Raw genomic sequence first — 13,867 nt, 5'->3', positions numbered from 1 at the left:
CAAGAAACACAATAAAATAGAATAAAAATAATTCTACAGCTATACATATCCTAATGAAACTGCAGATTATCACAAATAAGATCTTAAAAGAAACGAGAGGTTTGAAAGGCACATTGACTATAAAGACTAGACTTATGGCAGGTTTCTCAGCATCAATAAAAAACAAAACAAAAGTAATCTTTGTTGTAAAGAAAATGCGATTATATACACAAAGGCATATTATTCAAATATGATTAGATACACAAAGGAACATTATTCAGTCATTTAAAAAGAATGAAATGTTGTTATTTGTGGCAACCTGAATGGAACCGGAGGACATTATGCTCAGTGAAATAAATCAGACACAGAAAGACACATACTGCACAATCTTGCTCACATAAAAAAGTTTCACCTAGAACATAGAACAGTGGTCATTAGAGGCCAGGAAAAGAGTAGGGAGGAGGAATTGAGGGAAATTGGACAACAGCTGTCAAAGTGCAGTTAGATAGGGTGAACAAGTTCTACTGTTCCACAGCACAGGGAATTTGAAGGCTCCCAACACACACACACACACACACACACACATGATAACTGTTTTCTAGGAAAGTGCTAATGACCCTGATTTAATTTTTACACATTGTATACAGGTATCAAATCAAACTGTACCCCATAAATATGTACATTATGTATTGATTTTTTTTCTAAAAAACCCCCCTTATTTGTTATTTGAATTAAGATTTTTTTAAAAAAAAATATGTTTTGGTAGAAGTCTAGATAATGTTTAGCCTTTGGGGGACAGTAGCTAACAGGAAGAACAGGGGCCTCTGGGGTGCTGGCTACACATTGGATTTCTTGATTTAAATTCTGATCACATGTGTGCATTGAGCTTCATTCATGCAGCATGTGCTTTCTTACATGTATGCTGAATTTTGACACAAATATTTGAAGACCAGAAGAGAAACAAATAGTATCTTCAAAGTGCTGAGAAGAAATCAGCAAAAATGATCACTCATGTAGAATGACAAAATAAAGACATTTTCAGTCAAATGAAGATTTTGAGACTTTCCTCTTCCCTACCTTGCTGAAAGAACCACTAAAGGAGGTACTGTGGTAGGAAGAGAACTGAATTCAGAATGAAGGCATACCGTTGCCAGGTAGTGAGGCAAGAAATTAATAAGTATGTGAGATAAATCTAAAGCTTTCACTGAAAAACCAATGGTAAACATGACTTGTTTTTAACAAAGAATCAAAATTCTGGGGGAAAATAGCATTGATGGTAAGATAAATCTTTGGATATTATTTGGGAGAAGGGAAAATACTACATTTGGACTTTAAGAATGCATGTTAAAAATTTAATGACCACTGAAAGATAAGAAATAAAACAAGCAGGAGCAGGAAAAAGGAATAAAGAGAAAGTCTAGTTTATCTAAGAGAAGCAAATGAGGGTGGGGAGGGAGGGAGGGAGAGAGGGAAAAGAGAAGGAGAAGGAGAGGGACAAGGAGGGAACAAGAGAAAGAAATAAGCCAGGAAAAGGCACAGAATACTGAAACAACAAACAAGATGATTGAAAAGAGTCCAAAGAAATTATGTTTAAATCATGAAATTCAAATGACTAAACTGGGCAGCTAAAGACAAATGTTCTTTTCTTTTAATGATATTAGTAGCATTCAGAATGTCAACAAAACAGCTATGACTTTTTTTTTTTTTTGCAATTAGAGTGGTATTCGGTTAATAGAACAACAATTATTTTGTATAAAGCTGTATCAGAAACAACTGAAGATGAAAAACTACTGTCCCCATATATAACTAATTCATGCTGTGTTCCCATCAAGAACCCACCTTAAATTTCCATACACTACAAAGCAAAGTTAGTGGTCATTGAAAATACCACCAGGACAGGACTATGGAGACACATTCAGTAGTGCAACTCTACAAAAAAGACACTGTACAGTTTAAAAACAAATCTTATACAGCCTTACATTTAAAAATCTTTTTTATTTAAAAGGAGTAAGGTGTCTGGAACCCGCCATTTTTTCAATCTTTTTGCAGGCTTCTATCCTGGATCTGGAGCCCAGGTGTCTGTGCTATGCAGAATCTGAAAACAAACCACAGGGAGAACTCTGAGAACCTTGAGAGCCAGGAAATGGATTTTGTCAGCTATGTCATATAAAGCCCTGTCTTAACTCACTTTGGGGGCTCCTTTACCTCCTGTTCTGGACTGAAGAGCAGAGACTCAACTCACTCATTCTGTGCAATGCATTGACTTTTGTCAATCTTTGCAATCAATGGTTGGAAGAACAAGCATAGGAAGAGCCACCCCAGCACCTGCTAGGTAGGCGGACCTGCGACTCACCGGCAGAACAGGCCCAGTGGCCAGCGGAGGGGCAGAGCCACCCTAGCATCTGCAAGGTAGGTGGACCTGCGACCCACCAGGAGAACAGGCCCAGGGGCCCGACAGTGTGGTAGATACATCACCCCGGTTGGGGGAGGGACAGAGCCGCCGCCCTTGCCTGCTAGGTAGGCAGACCTGCAACTACCAACACAACAAGCCCAGAGGCCTGCGGAGGGGAAGAGCCGCCCCACTACCTGCAAGGTAGGCAGACCTGCAACCCACTGGCAGAAAAGGCCTAGCAATCCACAGAGGGACAGAGCTGCCCCCCACGCCTGCAAGGTAGACAGACCTGCAACCAACATACAGACCAGGCCCAGCGGCCCGTGGAGGGGCAGAACCACTGCCCGCACCTGCAAGGTAGGCAGACCTGCGACCGACTGGCAGAACAGGCCCAGCAGCCTGCCGGCATGGTAGGCACATTGTCCCAATTGGAGGAGGGGCAGAGCCGCTGCCCGCGCCTTCCAGGGAGACTTTGCAACTATACAAGAGCAATATAAATATATAGGGGGGAAATTCAATAACACAACAGTTTCACCAAGCAGAAAGAAACACGAGCAGTATGAAAAGACAAGGAAAGAAAGGACCACAAGCAATGTAGGTCAACTCAACTTTAGAAGAGGTAATATCTGCAGCAGATGGAATGTCAGATAAATAATTCAGGATATACATGCTTCAGATGATCTGGAGTCTTAAGGAAGACATTAGACAGCAAAATCAGACAATGAAAGATCACTTTGACAATGAATTACATAAACAAATCCAAGAAGCAAAAGACCAACTATACAGGGAGATAGAGGTAATAAAAAAAAAAAAAACAGAAATCCTAGAAATGCAGGAAGCAATAAACCAACTTAAAACTCAATTGAGAATACTACCAGCAGAGTAGAACATTTAGAAGATAGAACATCAGACTATGAAGACAAAGTATTTCAAAGTATTGAAAAGAACATAGACAGCTCAGCAAGAGTGTTAAGAAACCATGAGCAGAACATCCAAGAAATATGGGATAACATAAAGAGACCAAACCTAAGAGTCATTGGGATACAGGAAGGTATAGAGGTCAAAACCAAAGGAATGAGCAATCTATTCAATGAAATGATACGAGGTAACTTCCCAGACTTGAAGAATGAGACAGAATTCCAAATCCTAGAAGCCTACAGGATGCCGAATGTGCAAAATCATAAGAGATCCACACCTAGACACATTATAATGAAGATGCCCAACATACAGAAGAAGGAGAGAATTTTAAAAGCTACAAGAGAAAGGAAGCAGATTACATTTAGGGGTAAACCAATCAGGATAACAGCTGATCTTTCAACACAGACTCTGAAAGCTAGAGGATCCTGGAACAAAATATTTCAAACGCTGAAAGAAAAAGGGTTCCAACCAAGAATTGTGATTCCAGCGAAATTAAGCTTCAGGATTGAAGATGAAATTAAAACCTTCCATAATAAACAAAAGTTAAAAGAATTTGCAGCTAGAAAACCATCTCTTCAAAACATCCTCAGCAAAACACTACAGGAAGAGGAAAAGGAAAATAACAGTGAAAACCAACAGTGGGAGGTAGTACAGTAAAGGGGGGAAATCAAAGATGAAAAACAAACCATGTTAAGTAACATAAATAAACAAATATGGCTGGAAGAACAACCCATATCTCAATAATAACCCTAAATGTTAATGGCTTAAACTCACCAATTAAGAGACACAGGCTAGTAGAATGGATCACAAAACAAGACCCAACAATATGCTGCCTACAGGAGACACATTTGATAGGAAAAGACATACATAGACTGAAGGTGAAAGGTTGGGAAAAATCATATCACTCATATAAACTTCGGAAACAAGCAGGAGTGTCCATACTCATATCAAATAAAATAGATTTCAAGCCAAAGTTAATCAAAAGGGATAAAGAGGGACACTACATACTGCTCAAGGGAACCATACACCAACAAGACATAGCAATCATAAATATATATACCCCAAACAATGGTGCAACTATGTTCATCAAACAAACTCTTCTCAACTTCAAGAGTCTAATAGACCACCATACAATAATCATGGGAGACTTCAACACACCTCTCTCACCACTGGACAGATCTTCCAAACAAAAGTTGAATAAGGAAACTATAGAACTCAATAAAACAATTAATAACCTAGACTTAATTGACATATATAGAATATACCACCCAACATCAAGCAGTTACACTTTTTTTCTCAGCAGCACATGGATCCTTCCCCAAAATAGATCATATATTATGTCACAGGGCAACTCTTAGCCAGTATAAAGGAGTAGAGATAATACCATGCATCTTATCTGATCATAATGGAATGAAACTGAAAATCAATGATAAAAGAAGTAAGGAAAAATCATGCATCACTTGGAGAATGAACAATAGGTTACTGAATGATCAATGGGTTATAGAAGACATCAAGGAGGAAATTAAAAAATTCTTAGAGATAAATGAAAACACAGACACAACATATCGGAATCTATGGGACACATTGAAAGCAGTTCTAAGAGGAAAATTCATTGCTTGGAGTTCATTCCTTAAAAAAAAGAAAAAAACAACAAATAAATGATCTCATACTTCATCTCAAAATCCTAGAAAAAGAAGAGCAAAACAACAGCAAAAGAAGTAGAAGGCAAGAAATAATTAAAATCAGAGCTGAAATCAATGAAATCAAAACAAAAGAAACAATTGAAAAAATTGACAAAACTAAAAGTTGGTTCTTTGAAAAAATAAATAAAATCAACAATCCCTTAGCCATGCTAACGAAGAGAAGAAGAGAGAGAACTCAAATTATTAGCATACGGGATGAAAGAGGCAATATCACAACAGACACTTCAGAAATACAGAAGATAATCAGAAATTATTTTGAATCCTTATACTCCAATAAAATAGAAGACAGTGAAGGCATCAATAAATTTCTGAAGTCATGTGATCTGCCCAGATTGAGTCAGGAGGATATAAACAACCTAAACAGACCAATATCAATTGAGGAAATAGAAGAAACCATCAAAAGACTACCAACTAAGAAAAGCCCAGGACCAGATGGATATACAGCACAGTTTTACAAAACCTTTAAAGAGGAACTAATACCAATATTTTTCAAGCTATTTCAGGAAATAGAAAAAGAGGGAGAACTTCCAAATTCATTCTACAAGGCCAACATCACCCTGATTCCTAAACCAGACAAAGACACTTCAAAGAAAGAAAACTACAGACCAATATCTCTAATGAACCTAGATGCAAAAATCCTCAATAAAATTCTGGCGAATCGGATACAAAAACATATCAAAAAAATTGTGCACCATGATCAAGTAGGTTTCATCCCTGGGATGCAAGGCTGGTTCAATATATGGAAATCAATAAATGTTATTCACCACATCAATAGACTTAAAGATAAGAACCATATGATTATCTCGATAGACGCAGAAAAAGCATTCGACAAAGTACAGCATCCCTTTATGTTCAAAACTCTAGAAAAACTAGGGATAACAGGAACATACCTCAATATTGTAATAGCAATCTATGCTAAACCTCAGGCTAGCATCATTCTGAATAGAGAAAAATTGAAGGCATTCCCTCTAAAATCTGGAACAAGACAGGGATGCTCTCTCTCACCACTTCTGTTCAACATAGTTCTCAAAACACTGGCCAGAGCAATTAGACGAAAGAAATTAAAGGCATAAAAATAGGAAAAGAAGAACTTAAATTATCTCTATTTGCAGTTGACATGATTCTATACCTAGCAGACCCAAAAGGGTCTACAAAGAAACTATTAGAGCTAATAAATGAATTCAGCAAAGTGGCAGGATATAAAATTAACACGCATAAATCAAGACATTCCTGTATATCAGTGACAAATCTTCTGAAATGGAAATGAGGAAAACCACTCCATTCGCAATATCCTCAAAAAAAAAAAAAAAAACAACTTGGGAATCAACCTAACAAAAGAGGTGAAAGACTTATACAATGAAAACTACAGAACCCTAAAGAGAGAAATGGAAAAAGATCTTAGAAGATGGAAAAATATACCCTGTTCATGGATAGGCAGAACTAACATCATCAAAATGGCAATATTACCAAAAGTTCTCTATAGGTTTAATGCAATGCCAATCAAAATCCCAACGGCATTTCTTGTAAAATAGATAAAGCAATCATGAAATGCATATGTTAAAATAAAAGACCCAGAATAGCAAAAACAGCTCTAAGCAGGAAGTGTCAATCAGGTGGTATAGCGATACCAGACCTCAAACTATACTACAGAGCAATAGTAACAAAAGCAGCATGGTACTGGTATCAAACCAGGCGGGTGGACCAATGGTACAGAATAGAGGACACAGAAACCAATCCACAAAACTACAACTATCTTATATTTGATAAAGGGGCTAAAAGCATGCAATGGAGGAAAGATAGCATCTTCAACAAATGGTGCTGGGAGAACTGGAAATCCATATGCAACAAAATGAAACTGAATCCCTTTCTCTCACCATGCACAAAAGTTAACTCAAAATGGATCAAGCAGCTTGATATCAAATCAGAGACACGGCGTCTGATAAAAGAAAAAGTTGGCTACGATCTACATACTGTGGGGTCGGGCTCCAAATTCCTCAATAGGACACCCATAGCACAAGAGTTAATAACTAGAATCAACAAATGGGACTTACTCAAACGAAAAAGTTTTTTCTCAGCAAAAGAAACAATAAGAGAGGTAAATAGGGAGCCTACATCCTGGGAACAAATCTTTACTCCTCACACTTCAGATAGAGCCCTAATATCCAGAGTATACAAAGAACTCAAAAAATTAAACAACAAGAAAACAAATAAGCCAATCAACAAATGGGCCAAGGACCTGAACATACACTTCTCAGAGGAGGACATACAATCAATCAACAAGTACATGAAAAAATGCTCACCATCGCTAGCAGAGAAATGCAAATCAAAACCACCCTAAGATACCATCTCACTCCAGTAAGATTGGCAGGCATTATGAAGTCAAACAACAACAAGTGCTGGCGATGATGTGGGGAAAATGGTACACTTGTACATTGCTGGTGGGACTGCAAATTGGTGCAGCCAATTTGGAAAGCAGTATGGAGATTTCTTGGAAAGCTGGGAATGGAACCACCATTTGACCCAGCTATTCCCCTTCTCGATCTATTCCCTAAAGACCTAAAAAGAGCATACTACAGGGACACTGCTGCATCGATGTTCATAGCAGCACAATTCACAATAGCAAGACTGTGGAACCAACCTAGATGCCCTTCAATAGACGAATGGATAAAAAAAAAATGTGGCATTTATACACAATGGAGTATTACTCTGCATTAAAAAATGACAAAATTATAGAATTTGCAGGGAAATGGATGGCATTAGAGCAGATTATGCTAAGTGAAGCTAGCCAATCCCTAAAAAACAAATGCCAAATGTTTTCTTTGATATAAGGAGAGTAACTAAGAACAGAGTTGGGAAGAAGAGCATGAGAAGAAGATTAAATTTAAACAAGGGTGAGAGGTGGGAGGGAAAAGAAAAGAGAAAGGAAATTCCATGAAAATGGAAGGAGACCCTCATGGTTATACAAAATTACATACAAGAGGAAGTGAGGGGAAAGGAAAAAAAACAAGGGGGAGAAATGAATTACAGTAGATAGGGTAGAGAGAGAAGATGGTAGGGGAGGGGATGGGGGATAGTAGAGGATAGGAAAGGCAGCAGAATACAACAGACACTAGTATAGCAATATATAAAACAGTGGATGTGTAACCGATGTGATTCTGCAATCTGTATACGGGGTAAAAATGGGAGTTCATAACCCACTTGAATCAAAGTGTGAAATATGATATGTCAAGAACTATGTAATGTTTTGAACAACCAACAATAAAAATTAAAGAAAAAAAAGAAAGAACAAGCATATTGGAGGTTGTTTCATATCCTATAATATGGTTGTTAGACTCTGTGGGTTAAAGGGTAGTTACTTGCTATGTTAGAAACATCTTCCCTCTGAGATGGGCTTATCTCTCTATCTATCTATCTATCTATCTATCTATCTATCTATCTATCTATCTATCTATCTATCTATATTGTTTAGGAAGCCCCATAAACACAAAAGAGAAGCATTTATGGTCACAAACAAAGGAATGCCAGAAGCCATTAGATATGAGAAAATACAAAAAATAAAATCTTCTCTTATAGCTTTTAGAAGTAAAAGTTTATTTCTGTTTTGTGTAAAAAAAGTAAAATTTCTCTTTTGCCTGACAATATTTTGATGTTTTAAACTTGCTTGTAATTTCTACCTGTGTTTTGAATTCACCTTTGCCTGGCTATCCCTTACCAGATAACAACCCTCTCTAAAACTTTACTGATGCCTCATAAATTCTGGCTCCCGATGACCAAATAACAATTTTCTCTAAATCTCAGTGGAAGCTCATAAATTCTAATGTCTGGAGCTGAATTTATTTTTGACCTTGAAATGTTAGCCATGTAGATCCTTAACCTGCTATTTGCCTTTGTATTATGATTGTCAAAATCTTGTTAGCTGTAAGTACCTTAGACACCCACCTCCATTGTAACTTTTTGTGCTGTAAAAACTTTTTCCTGAAGATCAGGGGGATGATCTCTAGCGTGGATTCTTGTAAGAGACAGTCCTGGCCATCTTTTGTGTACACAATACAATTTTTATTTAATTTGGTTTAAAAAAAATTACAAAAAAATAAAAGTGAGTGTGTACAGGAGGGTTAAATGCTTTATAGAAAAAAAAAACTTGTTGTTTCAGAGCCAACGGATTCTTCATCCTCACCTTCACTTTCTTCATTTTCCTCTTCCTCTTCCTCTTCCTCTTCATATTCCTCCTCTTCCTTCTTTTTCTTGCTTTTTCAGCCTCAACAACTCCCTTTATTGCCGCATCCAGCGTGTCTTTAGCTCGGTAGGCAGCCATATCCCTTCTGTATTTCTCCTTCAGCTTAGCAGCTTTCTTTTGGTAAGGCTGCTTGTCATCTGCAGCAGTGGGATTCCACATCTCTCCCAGTTTCTTTGCAACATCACCAACAGATAGGCAAGGATGTTCTCCTTTGATTTGGGGCGATACTCAGAACAGAACATGAAGAAGGCCCAACGGAGGCCTCATGGATGCATTGGGATCCTTGAACTTCTTTTTCTCTTTAGGAGGGATATAGATTTTCATTTCTCCTTTATCACCAGACTTGTCCACCTTTGCCATGTCTTCAAGTCTTCTTTTCTCTTTAGCAGACGTGGTCTTCTGCCTCTGTGAGCAATTCTTACCAAATTCTGAGAAGCTGACTGAAGCATCTGGGTGCTTCTTGTGCTCCACCCAGTAAATTTGCACAAAGAACGCATAGGATGGCATTTTGCCTCTTAGCTTTTTAGACTCTCCTTTGCCCATGTATAGTTGCTTTTCCCCAGCAAGGCACAGGGTCACCCAGGGTCCATCCAGCTCCTACTTGCTTATCTCCTTGGACCTCTATGTACTGCAATGGCTGTCATTCTTGAGTTTTTAATTATTCGGTTATATTTACTGGAAGAGACATACATGAAATATAATGACCCCAAAATCTGGGAGGGAAGAATGGGGAATAGATATATCAGTCAAATACAAACCCAAAGAAAGTTTAAAACTATTAAGATTAAAAAAAAATGAAGGGGACAAACCCTCATTAGAAGTTAAGAAAGTCCCCAGTTTATGAGAAATACAAGAACCAATTCTCCAGGGATATATAACAATCATGAGATTGAATGAACCAAAGAACATTACTTCAAACTATATGAAGCAAAAAATTTAACCAAATTACAAAGAGAAATTGATAAATTCTCTAAAATGCTGGGAGATTTTTTTTAACACTCCTGTTTTAGACTCATAAGTCCAGTTAATGTGCAGACATTTTATCTTCATAACCAGACTTTAAGATCCTTGAGGTTCAGAGTGATTGTCTTTTGCCATGTTCCCCAGTACACAAGATACAAGTCCTCTTCCCCTAAGAATTCCCAAATATAACACCTGCTCTTATAGATGTGGAAAAACTAAGTGCTATAGGCAAGCGCAAAGTACAGAAGGAATGTGCTAATAATTTATTACTGACAGTAGACGCTTCTTTTAACAAGCAAAACTATTACAAATAGAATAATTAATGAAGACATAAAATAATGGATTGAAAGGAAAAAAGAAAATTATGTCACTGTACTTCTGCAGCATTTATGAGACACCAGGTTCATCTCTTAAATAATTGAATCACTATCTAAAAATCACTGGAAGATCACTTATATCCATTCTAAATGGAGGGGGAAAAAATGCCCCTAGAAAGATTAAGAACTGTAAACAAAATTTGCATTGACTTAAGTTGAAACAATAGCAATGCTGCTACCCCCTAGTGGCAGAGTACAGCAAACCAAACATGACAGTGAAGATAATCAGGCGTTGTCTCCCTAACAAAAGTATTAATCTGCAGACCACAGAGTTGCTGTGATGTGTTTAATCAATGTCTGTTGTTACTGTCATCTTTAGCATGCTTTTTTATCGTGCCCAGCCTGTAGCTAAGTACTTTTGTAATGATAGCAATTTCTAGGCCGTCAAATGGGGCCAGGGCTGCAAGGTCCTGCGTGGCCGGGCAAACAGTGTTCAGCACACAACCTTTGACTATTTTTCTCAGAAGGGGACAGTGCAGTCACTTGGACAAGTGCAGACACTTGGAGGCTTCTGGCTTTAAGTTCTGTCCTTGAGTTTTTTCAGTTCTGTCCTGAGGATATCCATCCTGGAATAGAGGGCCATTTTCATGTGACCCATGAGTGACAGAGAGAAGGAATAGAGGGACTTTCATCACAACTCAGTAGCTTCCATTGCATGCGCAAGTGAGTCCCACACAGTGGGCTGAAAATTGTATGAATTCAGTTAAAATCCTGATTTTTATTTGTCAAGAGATTCTTATGGTGAATGCCAGGCAGCAGTTTCACTATTTCTTCTTTACAAATGTAGTTTCCAAATGGAATTTGTTGAGAGGGCCTAGCATGCGCTTTACCCTAGGCTATCATCTCCACCCATGCCCTAGGGTGGGCTTTGGACAAGCCACTTTTTAAACAGACAGTTTTAGGATCCTTTCAAATCTTCTCTTCTACATAAAATAATACTCTTTTATAATTTGCGTCATGTTCCCTAAAGTTTGAGTCATTTTATTGTGTGATTTTTAGACCAATCAGACGGAATCCTCAATTAAATATGTGTTAAAATCTTTTATAAGAATTAGGTCTACAAAGTGGGCAAAGGAGCTGGAACTAGAGACAAATACTAAAGGAATGAGATCCAAGCCAACCTGAAGATGGTCTGGCAATCTAAAATGCAGGGATCAGAATATCCTGCCTTAAATGTTCAATCTGTGAACTTTACACAAAAGGAAATTTGGGAATTATGAAATCCAATCAGTCACCAGTCTACCTGTTTGGTGATTTTTATGTTTATAATTGATAATTAAAGATCACAATGAGCAAGCTGCCTGCTCAAACGTTCTGCCACCAGAACAGCCCAGAGAAATGTACAACACTAAGTGTTGAAAAGGGCGTGGCATATGTGGAACACTCTCAGACAGTTGGTGGAAGTGTAAGATGCATCAACCATTGGAGAACCATTGGCTATTTCTTAAATATCTCCCCTGTGACCTAGTAAGTGGTGCCTGAGATGAATAAAAGTGGATTCACAAAAAGACTCATACACAAAGAGCACAAGTTCTTTATTTTGATGAAGTCTCATTTATCACTTGTTTATTTTAGTTTATGTTTTTGGTGTCTTATCTAGGAAAATTTGTTTATCCCTAGGGTTATAAAGATTTTTCACTATTTTCTCTTAGCAGTTTTATGCTTTTAGCATCTATATCTAGGTCATGATCCACTTAGAGTTAACAAAATATTGGTACATGTTTATAGCAGCTTTATTCATAACGGCCCCACATGTGCATCAACAAGAAGATGGATAAACTCAGCGTGGTATATCCACACAGCAGCAAAAAGGAGTGGATAATAATCGCACACCGACATGAGTGACTCTCAAAAATACGGTGTTGAGTAAGAAAAAGAAAGCACAAAAGCGTACACTGCATGTTTCCATTTATGTGGCGTTCAACAAGCAAATCCAATGGCAGAAGTCAGAACAATCTTTGCAGAGGCCGGAGAATGCGGGATGCTTAGAGGAATGGTGCACAAGGGAACTTTCTAGAAGTTGAAAATGTTCCCTAACTTGCTTTGAGTGGTGGTTTCCAGAAATTGACTGGTTAAAACTCTTCAAACTGTATACCCTTAGGAATTGTGCATTTTATTACATGTACATTAGATCTCATAAATAAGAACATTGCTAACTTCACTACTGATATTGCTCTGATGTATTTAATTCACCAGAAAACACCTTCTAAAGCACAAGACTATCTTGCCAGAAAGTAAGTAAAAGCATCTTGAGCCTTTTGGGTCTTGTCCTTTTACAGTGCAGCTGCAAAGAAACTGTGAGGCAGAAAGGAAAAACCAAAGAAGGGTGCACTCACACCTCCAAGGGAAGAGCCAACTCTTCTAGATTCTGCTATTTAAAAAATTAGTAACAGCAGGCTCTTGAATCTCTGACACTCTCTCTCACTTGGACTGGTTAAGTGACAATGAATGGGATCCATTTTTTTTTGTTGTTGTTAATTTAATATTGAATAGTTTTATTTCCAAAACAGGGACATGCAGCAGATTCCCAGGTTTCATTTTGAATTCAGTGTTCCCACTTCATCCATTATTCATCCACGCTGCACTTTTCTTGGTTTATGATTTTACTAAATTTCTTCATTTGAATTATGGCCTTGTGGTCAACAGCAGGCGATATATTATTCTTATATAATTTTTAAATACAAAGGCAAATGGCATGGAACAATTAGAATCGATGGCTTGGGAGTCAGGCACTTGGATGTCATAGGCAAACACTGTGCTCTTGACTTTAACCTATGGGTTCCACTTCACGTGGGTTGTATTTTTCATACATCAAGGGTTTTTATAAATTTACTATTCAATCCAGCAGCCCTACTTTGTTCACAAAATATAAGCAAAACAAATATGTCAGGGTAATGATGCCAGGATTCTCCCTTATTGAAAAAAGCAGTTTATTAATACCTTATTGCTACAAGCTAGATCTTATTATCATCTTGGGTCATTTAGAATCTTATTAGGTATTCTGCTGGTGGATGAATAATCCTGTGATAAATTCTTTGCCATGTCCTTCACAGTTGTCATAGCAGGATCATAAACAGCATTTATAACAATCTAGCCTAGAGGAAGCGGCTGACAATGGTCTGCTTAGCATGCAGGAAATATTCAGATGGGCTGTGTCTGGTTAGACACAAGCCCACGAGAGAGCTCCTGAAGTTAAATGTAGCGTGGGTTTCTCTGAAGATTCCCCTTTGAAAAAGGCATGAGGTCAGGGACGTGGGGACCCAAAGCACTTTGGAAGCCACAGATAGCTTCTTGCCAC

At 37.9% G+C, this 13,867-nt stretch overlaps 1 pseudogene; it reads right to left on the bottom strand.

The window, feature by feature from the left end:
* Positions 1 to 9,116: 9,116 nt before the first annotated feature.
* On the bottom strand, positions 9,117 to 9,772 carry LOC101967808 (high mobility group protein B1 pseudogene; annotated as a pseudogene).
* Positions 9,773 to 13,867: the final 4,095 nt, after the last annotated feature.

The sequence above is a fragment of the Ictidomys tridecemlineatus genome, chromosome 5, assembly GCF_052094955.1.
Source record: "Ictidomys tridecemlineatus isolate mIctTri1 chromosome 5, mIctTri1.hap1, whole genome shotgun sequence".
In the NCBI taxonomy this organism is placed as follows: Eukaryota; Metazoa; Chordata; class Mammalia; order Rodentia; family Sciuridae; genus Ictidomys; species Ictidomys tridecemlineatus.
The sequence above is the reverse complement of the archived record's forward strand: the minus strand, read 5'-3'. Positions and strand labels throughout refer to the sequence as shown.